The sequence below is a fragment of the Anomaloglossus baeobatrachus genome, chromosome 5, assembly GCF_048569485.1.
Source record: "Anomaloglossus baeobatrachus isolate aAnoBae1 chromosome 5, aAnoBae1.hap1, whole genome shotgun sequence".
NCBI lineage: Eukaryota > Metazoa > Chordata > Amphibia > Anura > Aromobatidae > Anomaloglossus > Anomaloglossus baeobatrachus.
The window spans coordinates 117,666,702-117,681,135 of NC_134357.1; the positions used below are offsets into that span (position 1 = coordinate 117,666,702).

At 39.7% G+C, this 14,434-nt stretch overlaps 1 pseudogene; it reads right to left on the reverse strand.

The window, feature by feature from the left end:
* Window positions 1-1,290: 1,290 nt before the first annotated feature.
* LOC142312681 (uncharacterized) lies at window positions 1,291-2,212 on the reverse strand (annotated as a pseudogene).
* Window positions 2,213-14,434: the final 12,222 nt, after the last annotated feature.

A 14,434-nucleotide genomic window follows, 5' to 3' on the forward strand; every position in this document is an offset into this window, starting at 1 on the left:
ATTTTAATACTGCACCATAAATAGCGCTTTGCAACAAAAATATAATGGATAAATGAATAACAAAAATATAATGGATAAATGAATAACAAAAATATAATGGATAAATGAATGACAAAAATATAATGGATAAATGAATAACAAAAATATAATGGATAAATGAATAACAAAAATATAATGGATAAATGAGTAACAAAAATATAATGGACAAATGAATGACCCTGTAATCCCTTAAGGCTAACTCCCCAGCGTTGTACCTGATGTACAACAGTACCAGGTGAGTGTGTCCATCACACTGCTTTATCTGTATAACCAGTTTTCACACAGGAGCGCCCTCTCTGTCCTTTTGTTTCAGTTATGGGCTCTGCCTGAGGATCGCAAAACTCCTTTTTTGACACCCTGTAATCCCTTAAGGCTAACTCCCCAGCGTTGTACCTGATGTACAACAGTACCAGGTGAGTGTGTCCATCACACTGCTTTATCTGTATAACCAGTTTTCACACAGGAGCGCCCTCTCTGTCCTTTTACTATCTGTAAGTAACTTTCCTTGTAAAGAGGTGTCAACAACTTGCACTTTGACGTTGGATCTCATTTTCACTCTTGAAAACGCAACGTACAGTTGTCCATGGCGAAAAACTGGTTTAGGTAGATATATGCCAATACGGTGTAGAATTTGCCCTTGTGACTTGTTTATTGTCATGGCAAATGCGAGTTTTAGGGGAAACTGACGACGGCGAAGCCTAAACGGAAGGTGAGTGTCTGATGGACAAATATCAATGCGGGGAATTAACACTTAATTGTCTTTAGCTGATCCAGTGATGACTCTTGCTTGAATGAGGTGTGAATACATTCCAGTCACAATAAGGCGTGTTCCATTACATAGTCCTTGTTTGGTATTTAGATTCCGGAGCAACATCACGATGGTTCTAATTTTAAGTTTAAGTATGTGGGATGGCATTCCTGATGGCGTTACACTGTTTAAAATTTCCACGAGATAATGTTCACGTTCATCTTCATTGTCTACATCCACCGAATCATCACTTTTGTACAACTGATATTCTCCTGCCATGCGATCCATTACACGGGAATTTAGCAGAGTGACGTGTTCGTTTTTGGGACAGAGAATTGCATAGGAAGAGGCTTTGTTAACACTGGTTTTGTTGTTTACATCAATGTTGAAACGTTGTCCAACAACCTCAGTTACAATGCAGTCTTTGCACAACATGTCTTCGGGTATTTCAATAATGTCTTCTCCAAGGTTGTACTGATTGGTAAGTTCACCGTTACCAAGTTTCAGAAGCCATTGGCTGTACTCTGGATCGGTAGATCGCATGTTATAATTAGTTGGAGTTTGGTAAAGTTTTTCCAAAGTTCTGACATTTTTAACTTGGACTCAGTAATATCTGTTTTTGTTCCATTTGGTATAACTGGAAGGCATTGTCAAAAAATCTTCCCCAATAACAAACACTTTTCCGCCAAAGTGATTTACATTTTTTTCTGCTATATTTGTGGTCATTACTTCACCCAGAAGTCTGTCAATTAAGGTCAAAGCTTATTTCGGGGTTATAGTGCATTCGTCAAGTATTAAAAGACTTGCATTGTGTAACAGTTTTCCTGCTACCGTGTCTTGTTTGATTCGTGAAACGGATATTTCATTGACTGGAACTGGGATGCCAAATAGTGAAAGCATAGTGCGACCTTCGTTTAAAAAGTTTGCTGCAATCCCAGTTGTAGCGGACGTCAACACTTGTTTTCCCAACCCTTTGACGTGATGCATTAAAACATCATAAAGGTATGTTTTGCCGCTTCCTCCTGGACCATCAATAAAGAAGCATTTTGGGTTTGCATTTGCTTGGTTTTGAATGGCGCTTACAATGGTGTCATATGCAATTTGTTGTTGTTCATTTAAGGAGATTCTCAGCTCTGTTGCTAACAACAATTCTGAAGCTTCGTTAGACTGCGGAGCTTGGGGAAGTTGTATTTCAGGGTGTGGCAAATTAAAGTCAACAAAAGTCTTTCCATGCAGTAGTAAAATATTTTGGACATCTTGCATGGCGTAAGCTTCACATTTGCAACAATGTCCAGTTTGGTTGTGAAGACGTAAGCAGTAAACTTCAATTAGATGTTCCTTGAAAAGTGTCCAAAGTTCAGCGGGGTTTGTAGGGGGGCCAAACACGCAGATGTAGGCAAACAATTCACGAAGTTGCTTTAGCATATGTAGGGTGACTGCGTCTTGTAAAGTAAGTTTCCAAACAGTATCATCGAATAGAAGTCCCAAAGCCAAAGCTGCAGCTTTAAATGTGTCATGCAATACTCCATTAACAGTTTTTAAATTGTTATAACTTGTAGCTCCTCTGACATGCAGTAGTAACAGGCGAAGGCAATATCTTACTTGATCTTTGAGACTAAAGGCCACTTTACACACAGAGATAAATCTTTGGCAGATCTGTGGTTGCAGTGAAATCATGGATATATTGTTCCATTTGTACACAGCCACAAACCTGGCACTGATTGTCCACAATTTCACTGCAACCACAGATCTGCCGCAGATTTGTCTCTGTGTGTAAAGTGGCCTTAACAGTATACATGCATCCAATTATTGTGCTTACTCCATGTAGTTTTGGATTTCAAGTTTTTTTCGAAACATAATGCTCTGGAATCTCTGGATACAAATATTGCCATTTTCATCCCATTGGTTTAGCAAAAACCATTCTAGTAATGTTGAGGTTGTGGTTAAAGTTTTGGACACATCTTCGACTTGAGTATCTTCAAAGAAATAAAGTTGTTGTTGATGTGGTAAATGAATAGCGAAACGTATAATGAAATGGGACTGTGAATGCATTGGAAAGCTTCGAGAGCACTGACATCTTGAGTCCACAAAAGTTGAAGATTCATCGTGGTTCAGAGTTTTCTGTTGGATTTTGACATTAGCTTTGTCATAGCCTTTGTAGATGTACTTAAAAAGATATTTTACACTTTTGATTGAACCGCAGATTTCCACGTTGATGTGACAATTGTAGCATTTTAGTAAGTATGAATTGTATGGGACTATCCATGAGTTATTGATATGTTTATTTTTGTGAACAATGTTCTCAATGTGTTGTCAGCGGTATGATAGGTAGCCATCTAAATCTTTAACAGTGTGCTGTTTTAAGTCCTTTGGAAATTTTTTAGTACATTTTCGGTTATTTTTTAGTACATTTTCCGTTTTGCATGCATGGACTTGCTGAATTAACAACTCCGCATGGGCCATGAACCATATGAGACGCTACAATGTCTTAGAGTTCTGGATATTGTTGATGGTTAGGAATTTCAGCCCATACTATGTTGTCGATGTCTTCCTCGGTGTGAATATCTGAATTGGTGTCTAAGATAAGGAGTATATGTGCATGTGGGAGCCCTCTTTTCTGAAACTTGATGACATGGAACATTGCTATGACTGTTCCAAACAGGCCATTTTTGATGTCTTGTAAGAAGCTTTTTAGTTTTAGCCGAAATATGCGTGCAACTCAGGCCTATGTTCTACTTGTTGCCATGGTTCCAGATGCTCAGTAATTTCAATCCATTTGGGATTACAGGTCATGGTGACAAAAATGTCTGGTTTCCATACTTAGTGACTATTGCCATTGCATCTTGATAACGTTGTTGCATGTTGCGGGGACTTCGCAGAGCCCACTGAGATAACTTAGGGAAAAATTAGATCCAGCATCCAGTTCCAGCGGTAATATAAAACAAATTCTTTATTGTTAATCATTAAAAAGTCATTCCATAGAAATATAAAAACACCTCATGGCATGTCAGTATAGAGGGTACGCGTTTCGGAGGGTTACCTCCTTATTCTGAGACAGAACCATACAAATGAAAAGCCATTAAAAAGGGGAAAAAGGAGGGGAGGGAACAAAGGAAATGACGAAATCTCATACAAAGTCGACTGAACTAAGGCAGTATACAAGGTGAAATTCACAAAACATTTGAAATTTCATTTCTTACATTAAGCCTGTTGGGCACCCTGCTATTAAGCAGTATAATCCATTTAGCTTCGCGGCGGCGTAAAATTTTAGTTAAATCTCCTCCACGTTTAGGTAACACTACCTTTTCTGCTGCATTTACCCTAAGCGATGTCAAATTACCTGCATGTTCATTTAGGAAGTGTTTAGACGCGGCCGATAAACATCGGGTGGTGGTGTGGTTTACATCATACACGTGTTCTGAGATGCAACGCCGTAATGCACAGGAAGAATTCCCGACATACTCAACTTGGCATATCGTGCAGGTGATGCTATAAACTACCGCAGCGGTACCGCAATTTATCAGTGACTTTATAGGAAATTCTCGTTTGCTGACACAAAATATAGACTTAGCGGTGTTATACATGAATTTACATAATCCACAGTTTTTCTGAGCACATTTGTATGAGCCTAAAGTTGGTAGCCAATTCAGGGGATTATAACCTGAATTTTTATTACGTGTAGTGTGATCACTAGGTGAAATGCGATTTGCAATCGTAGCATTTCGTTTAGAGACAAATTTTACACCATTAGCCAGGATATTTTTTAGACTATTATCCACTTGTAGGATGGGTAAATATTTCTAATTTATTTCAATAACACGATAATAATCGCTGCTGAAATTGGTAGAAAAAACTACTGAAGGAGAAATTTGTGCAGACACAGGGGGCAAAGATTTATTGGCTAAATATTGTGATCTGTTCTTTTTTTCGGATTTGTGTTTTGCCTGGTCAATCACTTTTGGGGAATAGCCTCTATTTTTGAATCTATCTTTGTTAATGTCACATTGTTTTTGGTAGGTGATTTCAGAAGTACAGGTACGTCTAGCTCTTACAAATTCGCCGACCGGAATGTTATTAATAACATGGCGTGGATGACAACTTGTGGCAAACAGTAAAGAATTACCCGCGGTTGTCTTTCTATAAATGTCACAATCCACATTGTTGGTAGTAAAGTTGGCTGTTAACTGGATGTCAAGAAATGGGATTGAAAAAAGATCAGATTGGTGAGTAAAGGAGATATTACAGGGATTATTATTTAGATAGTATATAAATCTCTCCATGTCCTCTAATCTTCCCTCCCAAACAATTATGACATCATCAATATACCTGAGAACAATATTGATGTTATGCGCAAAAGGATTGTTTTCAGAGAAAATATACTACTCCTCCCACCAGCCATAAAGACATTGGCGAGAGAAGGAGAAAACTTGGTGCCCATCGAGTAGCCTTGTGTCTGAACAAAAAATTCATCCAAAAAAGTAAAAAAGTTATTTTTCAAGATAAAAAAAGCAACCTCAATGATAAAGGTCTGTAAGTTAGTTGAATAATTACTGTATTTCTGCATATAATTGGTGAGTGCCAAAATTGCCAGATCATGGGGGATAGATGTATATAGATATTGTATATCGCACGTTAACCATCGGTATGAGTTCTTCCATGATACATTACTGATGATGTTAAGGGCATGCTTGGTGTCATGTGTATAACTCAGGGAAAGTCTTGCGAGTGGGTTCAATCGGGTATCTAGCCATTCTGAGAGGTTTTCAGTTATTGACCCTATCCCAGAAATTATGGGTCTAAAAGGGCGTGGGAAAACATTCTTATGGGTTTTTGGTAAGGCATGTAGTAAGGGCACCCTAGGAAAGACCGGATTGAAAAACTCAATCTGTTTCTGATTTAGGAAACCCAATTCCATACCCCTATTCAGAAGATCCTGTAATTCAGATCTAACATGATTAGTGGGGTCCTGCTGTATTTGTTTGTAGATTGAGCTGTCCCTGAGCATATTTTTCACTTCCCTTTCGTATAAACCCACATCCAAGACTGTCACAGACCCCCCCTTATCTGAATTTTTGACCACAATATGATCATTATCCATAAAAGATTTTAAAGCCTCTTTCTGGGGTGTGTTTTATTCTCTGAATTACTTAATTTCATGAGATCTTCCTCTACTAAATATTGAAAGTCCTCCATGATGGGGACCTTAGACTGTTCTGGGTAAAAATCTGGATTAGGTACCCTAGAAGAAAAATTTTTATCAACCAAATCAGGTATTTTAGAATCAGATTCTGAGAGATCTCTTAGAAATTGTAAAGATATTTGCTCTCTAAATGAATTGGGCATAAATTCTTGTGTTTTCAGAATTGGGTCAGTAGAGCCATCAGTCCCATTATCATCGTTATCATGCTGGAATAATGTCTTTTTAATGTTAATCGTCTCATAAAGTTATTGACATCGATAATAGTATCGAACAAATTAATTTTTGTTGTTGGAACAAAATTAAGTCCTTTGGTAAGTAGTTGTTTGTTGTTTGAGTCCGTGTGTGAAGGACATCTATGTCCATTGGGGCAAAATTATATAATACTTGTCTGAGTAATGACGATTTGGAGAGCATCATTGAAGGAACTCCCCTGAAGAGTGCATAATACGAAATGCGTTGGGGGGATGCGTTCTCTCTATTAATGTTCATGATAAGCAGCAACAAGGCGGGATTTTGGTATCTATGACACCACTGGATGGTGACCAACTCTTTTAAGCCTCTTGTTATAATATACTGATGCCCATCATCTGAGTGCGGTAAGACCGTTCTTATTTTTTTTTTGGGGGGGGACCCACATTACTGTGGAGGAAGGTGGGATCCTTATTCCAATGTAGAGGTCATATACCGGTATCAGGAGTCTCATTATTTGTACCCGATCACCTGACAATAAAGGCGGTTCCTTCTGTGGGTGGTGCGGGATTTATCATACTAGCTTTGTCTGGATGTGTGAGACGATTTTGTGTAATGTGCCAGACACCTGTCCCTAGCCCATTTGAGCTTGGTGGCTATTGAGGACTGTGTGTCTCTTGCTTTTTGCTGACACGTTTTTATGTAATGACCTTTTCTGGTCATTTTTTAATTACACTTATTAAAAGTTAATTTTTAGGTCTTGTTCTTCGTAAGGACTGTGTCCACCCCTTAGCTATTTTTGTTCTTTAGAAAGGGGACTAGCAGATAGATTTATCACCGTAAAGTCATTAGTGCAGGTTGATGGTTCTTGTTCCTTGAGGATCTTCTGAACTCTCTTACTGCCGGAATGTTTTCTTCCAGATCTTCTCTGGCGTTTTTTAAGCATTTTTGAATGATTATAATAATCTTCCGGTGGGGATTTTGCTGAGCTGGTAGAGGGTGTTCTTTCTGTGTCTGATAGATCGGTATTCAAGTTAGATGAATCAAATTCAGTGGAGGAGAAACTCACTCTATTTTCTTTCCTTTTTAAAATGGAAGGATTTTGAAATTGTTGTTGTTGTATCCTTCTCCTGCGATACTGCTGCCAATTATATATAATCCATTGTGTCTCTTTTATATTTATTTTCCTTCATGGCAGTTATAGTATCCTCCAATTTATTCAAATTAAGTATAACTTTGTCCTTCATAGTTTTTAAGATACTCATATCGCTGAATTTAGAGATATCCTCCTCAATTTTCTTGATATTTTCATCCAACTTGACAATTTTTTTAGCTTCTTTCTCTACGAGCAGTGTAATTAACCCCTTCAGCCCCCGGGCAATTTCCGTTTTTGCGTTTTTGTTTTTTGCTCCTTTTCTTCTGAGAGCCGTAACTTTTTTATTATTCTGTCAATCTTGCCATATGAGGGCTTGTTTTTTGCGGGACGAGTTGTACTTTTAAATGAAACCATAGGTTTTACCATATATTGTACTGGAAAACAGCAAAAAAATTCCAAGTGTGGAAAAACTGCAAAAAAAGTGTCATCGCACAATAGTTTTTGGGATGTTTTATTCACCGTGTTCACTATATGATCAAACTGATGTATCTATGTGATGCCTCAGGTCGGTGCGAGTTTGTAGACACCAAACATGTATAGGTTTACTTGTATCTAAGGGGTTAAAAAAAATTCACAAGTTTGTCCAATAAAAGTGGCGCACGTTTTGCGCCATTTTCCGAAACACGTAGCGTTCTTATTTTTAAGGATCTATGGCTCAGTGATGGCTTATTTTTTGCGTCTCGAGCTGACGTTTATAATGGTACCATTTTTGCGCAGATGCTACGTTTTGATCGCCTGTTATTGCATTTTGCGTAAAATTTGCGGCGACCAAAAAACGTAATTTTGGCGTTTGGAATTTTTTTCCCACTATGCCGTTTACCAATCAGATTAATTGATTTTATATTTTGATAGATCGGGCATTTCTGAACGCGGCGATACCAAATATGTGTATATTTATTTATTTTTTAACCATTTAATTTTCAATGGGGGGAAGGGGGGTGATTTGAACTTTTAGGTTTTTTGTTTTTTTTTTATTTTTTTAAAACTTTTTTTTTACTTTTTTTTTTTATTTTACTAGTCCCCCTAGGGGGCTATTGCGATCAGCAATCCGATCGCTGATCGCTATCTGCTGATCACAGCAATCCAGCTGTAATCAGCAGATTCGGTCACTTTGGTTTTCCCTCTGCTCTCGGCCGAGGGAAAACGAAAGTGAAACATCGTAGCAGCAGGCGTCATCACATGACCCTGTGCTACGATGGCAACCACCGATAGTCACGTGATAACACACGTGACTTCCGGTGGGGGCGGCGGTAAGTAACAAACATGGCCGCGCGCATTTAAATCTTGCTGCCAGACTTTGGCAGCAAGATTTAAGGGGTTAATGGCCGCGGGTGGAAGCGATTCCACCCGCGGCTAGGAGGCACACATGTCAGCTGTTGAAAACAGCTGATATGTGTGCCGATCCACGCCGCCTGCCCGCGGCAGGGGGCGGGGCTTAACGGGACACGATCCTGGACGGATAGATCCGTCCAAGGTCGTGAAGGGGTTAATTTCACAGAACACTCAGAAAATCTTGATCATAACAGACGTCGGGTGTTTCTTAATTCTGAGACCCCTGGGGATCATGTTAGCATTAAGGTAGGCTTGTAATGTTTTCTGATCCCACCACACCCTCAGTCTTGCAGACATAAGCTTCTCCAGCTCCCACATAATGGCTTTAAGATCCGTTCCATCCTCCAAGGAAAAGTTTTTTGTACTAGAAAAAATGCTAGCAGCTTTGTTCAGTCGAGTTTGATTATTAAGCTCAAAGAATTCGTCCATAGAAATATTGGTTGGAGCCTCCATGCTAATTATGAAACAATGTCCCAATAATAAATTCCAGTTTAAGGCAAATTTAGCTGGGGAGCACGGAATCTGGGTCTGTAGCAAGATAGTAGAAAAAGAAAAAATACCAGCTCACCCACCTGGAGTGACCTCCGAAACACATACCCTCTATACTGACATGCCATGAGGTGCAATCGCTAGCGACATCGCTAGCAATGTCGCTGCGTGTAAAGCAGCCTGAACAGGTACAGGTTAGGAGCATACCAACATAAGGATACATTAACCCCTTAAGGACAAAGCCAGTTTTGTACTTAATGACCAGGTCATTTTTTGCAACTCTGACCAGTGTCACTTTATGAGGTTATAACTCTGGTACGCTTTAACGGATCTGAGATTTTTTTTTTCATGACATATTGTACTTCATGTTAGAGGTAAATTTAGGACAATATTTTTAGATTTTTTTATGAAAAAAATTGGAAATTTGATGAAAATTTCACAATTTTCAAACTTTTAATTTTTTCTTTTGTAAACAAAATTTACAAAACCATTTTTTTAGGGACCACATCACATTTGAAGTGACTTTGAGAGGCCTAGATGACAGAAAATACACAAAAGTGGCACCATTCTAAAAACTGCACTCCTCAAAGTACTCAAAACCACATTAAAGACGTTTAGGTGCTTCACAGGAACTAAAGCAATGTGGAATGAAAAAACCCCATAAATTAACATTTTACCTAAAAATGTTGATTTAGCAACACCGAAAATTGGACCCCACAGGTTGTTACCCACTTTCTTATGAACATGGCGATACCTCACATGTTGTCAAAACGTTCTATTTGAACAAATGGCAGAACTTGGAAGGGAAGGAGCAATATTTCAATTTTGGAAAGCAAAATTTGGCTAAAATCTATTACGGGCACCATGTTACATTTGTAGGGCCCCTAAGATACCTAAACAACAGTAACCTCCCACAAGTGACCCTATTTTGGAAACTAGACCCCTTAAGCATTTTATCCAGAGGTATAGTGAGCATTTTTAACCCACAGGTACATCACAGAAGTTGATAACATTAGGTTGTCATATAGAAAATTTTTATTTTATTTTTTTTTACAAAAATGTTGCTTTAGCACTAATTTTCTTACATTTTCTAGAGGTAACACCAAAAATTGGACCCCACAATTTGTTAACCACTTCGTTATGAGCACAGTGATACATCACATGTTGTTAAAAAGGTTGGAAGAAAAGGAGCAATATTTGAATTTTGGAAAGCAAATGTGTCTTTAAATGGCATATATTGTCATGTTTTCAGAGCCTTTGTGGTACAAGAACAACATAAACCCCACATAAATGTGTTTTTTGTAAATTACAGTGCCTACAAGTAGTCTTCAATCCCCTGCAGATTTAGCAGGTTTGATAAGATGCAAATTAGTTAGAGCCTGCAAACTTCAAGCAAGAGCAGGATTTCTTAACAGATGCATAACTCTTACAAACCAACAAGTTATGTTGCTAAGTTAAATTTTAATACATTTTCAACATAAAAGTGTGGGTCAATTATTATTCAACCCCTAGGTTTAATATTTTGTGGAATAACCCTTGTTTGCAATTACAGCTAATAATCGTCTTTTATAAGACCTGATCAGGCCGGCACAGGTCTCTGGAGTTATCTTGGGCCACTCCTCCATGCAGATCTTCTCCAAGTTATCTAGGTTCTTTGGGTGTCTCATGTGGACTTTAATCTTGAGCTCCTTCCACAAGTTTTCAATTGGGTTAAGGTCAGGAGACTGACTAGGCCACTGCAACACCTTGATTTTTTCCCTCTTGAACCAGGCCTTGGTTTTCTTGGCTGTGTGCTTTGGGTCGTTGTCTTGTTGGAAGATGAAATGACGACCCATCTTAAGATCCTTGATGGAGGAGCGGAGGTTCTTGGCCAAAATCTCCAGGTAGGCCGTGCTATCCATCTTCCCATGGATGCGGACCAGATGGCCAGGCCCCTTGGCTGAGAAACAGCCCCACAGCATGATGCTGCCACCACCATGCTTGACTGTAGGGATGGTATTCTTGGGGTCGTATGCAGTGCCATCCAGTCTCCAAACGTCACGTGTGTGGTTGGCACCAAAGATCTCGATCTTGGTCTCATCAGACGAGAGAACCTTGAACCAGTCTGTCTCAGAGTCCTCCAAGTGATCATGAGCAAACTGTAGACGAGCCTTGACATGACGCTTTGAAAGTAAAGGTACTTTACGGGCTCGTCTGGAACGGAGACCATTGCGGTGGAGTACGTTACTTATGGTATTGACTGAAACCAATGTCCCCACTGCCATGAGATCTTCCCGGAGCTCCTTCCTTGTTGTCCTTGGGTTAGCCTTGACTCTTCGGACAAGCCTGGCCTCGGCACGGGTGGAAACTTTCAAAGGCTGTCCAGTACGTGGAAGGCTAACAGTAGTTCCATAAGCCTTCCACTTCCGGATGATGCTCCCAACAGTGGAGACAGGTAGGCCCAACTCCTTGGAAAGGGTTTTGTACCCCTTGCCAGCCTTGTGACCCTCCACGATCTTGTTTCTGATGGCCTTGGAATGCTCCTTTGTCTTTCCCATGTTGACCAAGTATGAGTGCTGTTCACAAGTTTGGGGAGGGTCTTAATTAGTCAGAAAAGGCTGGAAAAAGATAATTAATCCAAACATGTGAAGCTCATTGTTCTTTGTGCCTGAAATACTTCTTAATACTTTAGGGGAACCAAACAGAATTCTGGTGGTTTGAGGGGTTGAATAATAAATGACCCTCTGAATAAACTTTTCACAATTTAAAAAAAAAAAAAAAAAAAAGAAATAACATTCTTTTTTGCTGCAGTGCATTTCACACTTCCAGGCTGATCTACAGTCCAAATGTCACAATGCCAAGTTAATTCCGAATGTGTAAACCTGCTAAATCTGCAGAGGGTTGAATACTACTTGTAGGCACTGTATACCCTGTAATGTATTTATCTAGGAAGATACTGAGTAGTTTGCCGCAACCATTTGCTATGCAGTTGATGCAGCACACTCATGTGCCTATAATAGATGGTGCACCATTTGGTCTTTAGGGTAAAACTGAAAACGCATTCAAAACTTACAGAGACATTGAGCCATCAAACAAGAAAATCTTTCCAGGAATTATTACTCATAAATAGCAGCATGCCAGAGGGACGAATGAGCCAAGTGATATGGTACACCATTACAGGCTCCATGCAATTTATTATACAGCACAAAACTGTTATAAGTAGCAATTTGAATAAGGTAAATTTCTACCTTTTTGTACCATGCACTTGTCTTCCGCTTGACCAGATAAAGCTGAAGCACCTGGTCCTACATATCTATGCCTCCCATGTACTTATTGTAGTCTGCCACATGGAGCTGCTTCTTTGTCCCTGCTGGTACCCCTGTCTCTGACCGTCATAGTGGTGTCCGCATGCAGGGTGGCTAGCATGAACTCATCCTTACAGTCTTTCCATTTCACAGCAAAAAGATGGTCACTTGCCAGTGAGCAGGACGCACCCTCCTCCAGACGTCTGGACACCAACTGTGACGGTAAAACAACTCTGTTTTTACGTATTGTGCCACAGGCCCCTGTGTTTGCAGCGTGGTTGGATTTATAAAGGAGAACACTGGTGTAATATTTATCGGTGTATACATGGTACCCTGTCTGTAAAAATGGGGTCATTAGATCCCAGACAATTTTGCCTGGAATGCCAATTGTCTGGGAGGTTAATTTGGTGGTCCCTACCCTCGTATATAAAAAAGGTCGATGTGTACCCGGTTCTACTTTCACACATTTTATATAATTTTATCCCATATCTGGCACGCTTGGAGGGGATGACTTGGCAGAATGACAGATGGCCCTTGTAACTCATTAGGGACTCGTCTACAGAAATATTTTGGTCAGGGGTGTATGAATTTAGTAAGGAACCATTAGGAGAGAAATTTAGGGGTTTCAATTTATAAAGGCAGTCATAGTTTTGGTCATTTCTTGGGGGGGCTTGATCATTATTACTAAAATGGAGAAATCGTAAAACTGTTTCATATCGGGATAGGGGCATTACGGCTGCAAACACAGGGGTGTTGTGGAGATATTTTGTTTCCCAGTACAAGCGGAGAGTGGGTTTTTTTTCTTACTAAACCCATGTTGAGGGTAAGGCCTAATTTTTTTTTTATTTCTGGGACTTTTATGGCGATCCAGAATCGGGAATGGATGGAGTTGGGATTTTGGGAACAATATTGTTGGTTATACAAATTGGTTTGCTGGACAAAAAAATCTAGAACATTTTGGCTTCTAAAGGTTTTGAAAAAAATCAAAAGGGGCAAAATCGGTTACGTTTATTTTTATTCCAGGGGCCGCTACGAAAGGGAGAATTTGTGGGAAAAATGACTCGTTGGGAAACCACAATGGATGGGGATCTGCAGAACTTGGGCCTGCCTCTGAAGCTCCAGCAATAATAACGCTTGCCGCTGAAGCTTCAGCAGTGACAACCGACTCTGCAACCATCGGGCTGTGGGATCCCGTCGAGAAAGCCGAGTCGTCACCGTCTGAAAATCCCTCAATTTCAGAGGCAAAATCCGTATCCGAGCGTGAACTGTTGGCGGCGAACAGCATGTATACCAGCTCAGGGGTGAATGTTCTGCGAGCCATTATTTTTCCCTGCCTAACAAAAAAAATACTACTACTATTTTTTATGTTTCTTTTTTTATTTTTTTTTAGATTGTTTTTTTTTAACCCTAATCCTAACCCTGGTCCTAACTCTAATCCTGATCCTAACCCCAATACTAACCCACATCCTAACCCTAACCCTGATCTAAGTAAGCAAATGAAAAATTCTAATTAAGGGGGATGCTGAAGGAGGTGATGAGGGTAATCAGGATGAGTCAATAGAGGATAAGGATATTTGGGGTGAGAATATTAGATTGATTCATAATAAATTATTTTTTATTTTTTTTTACAGGCAGCAGCAGCAGCAAATATAGTCTTTCTCTCTTCTCTCCCAGATCAACTACAAGGGAGAGAAGATAGAGGCAGACCCAAATGCTGCCATTTCTCTAAATATTTTGTGTATTTGATCACTGTGATAGGATCTACCACAGTGATCAAATGCCAAGAGCCATTGAAATTGGTTGTTATCTGGAGGAGGCAGATTTTTGTGGACACACTGAGCATGTGCACACCATTTTGGAGAAAGAGAGAAGAAAGGGGGCCGCGGGGGACCTGTAATTTTATTGAGGTACGTTGGAGAACCGGAGGGACCGTGGGAGCACACTTGTGACCCATCTGACATGTTTGACCATGTCAGATAAGACAGAAAAAGATGATT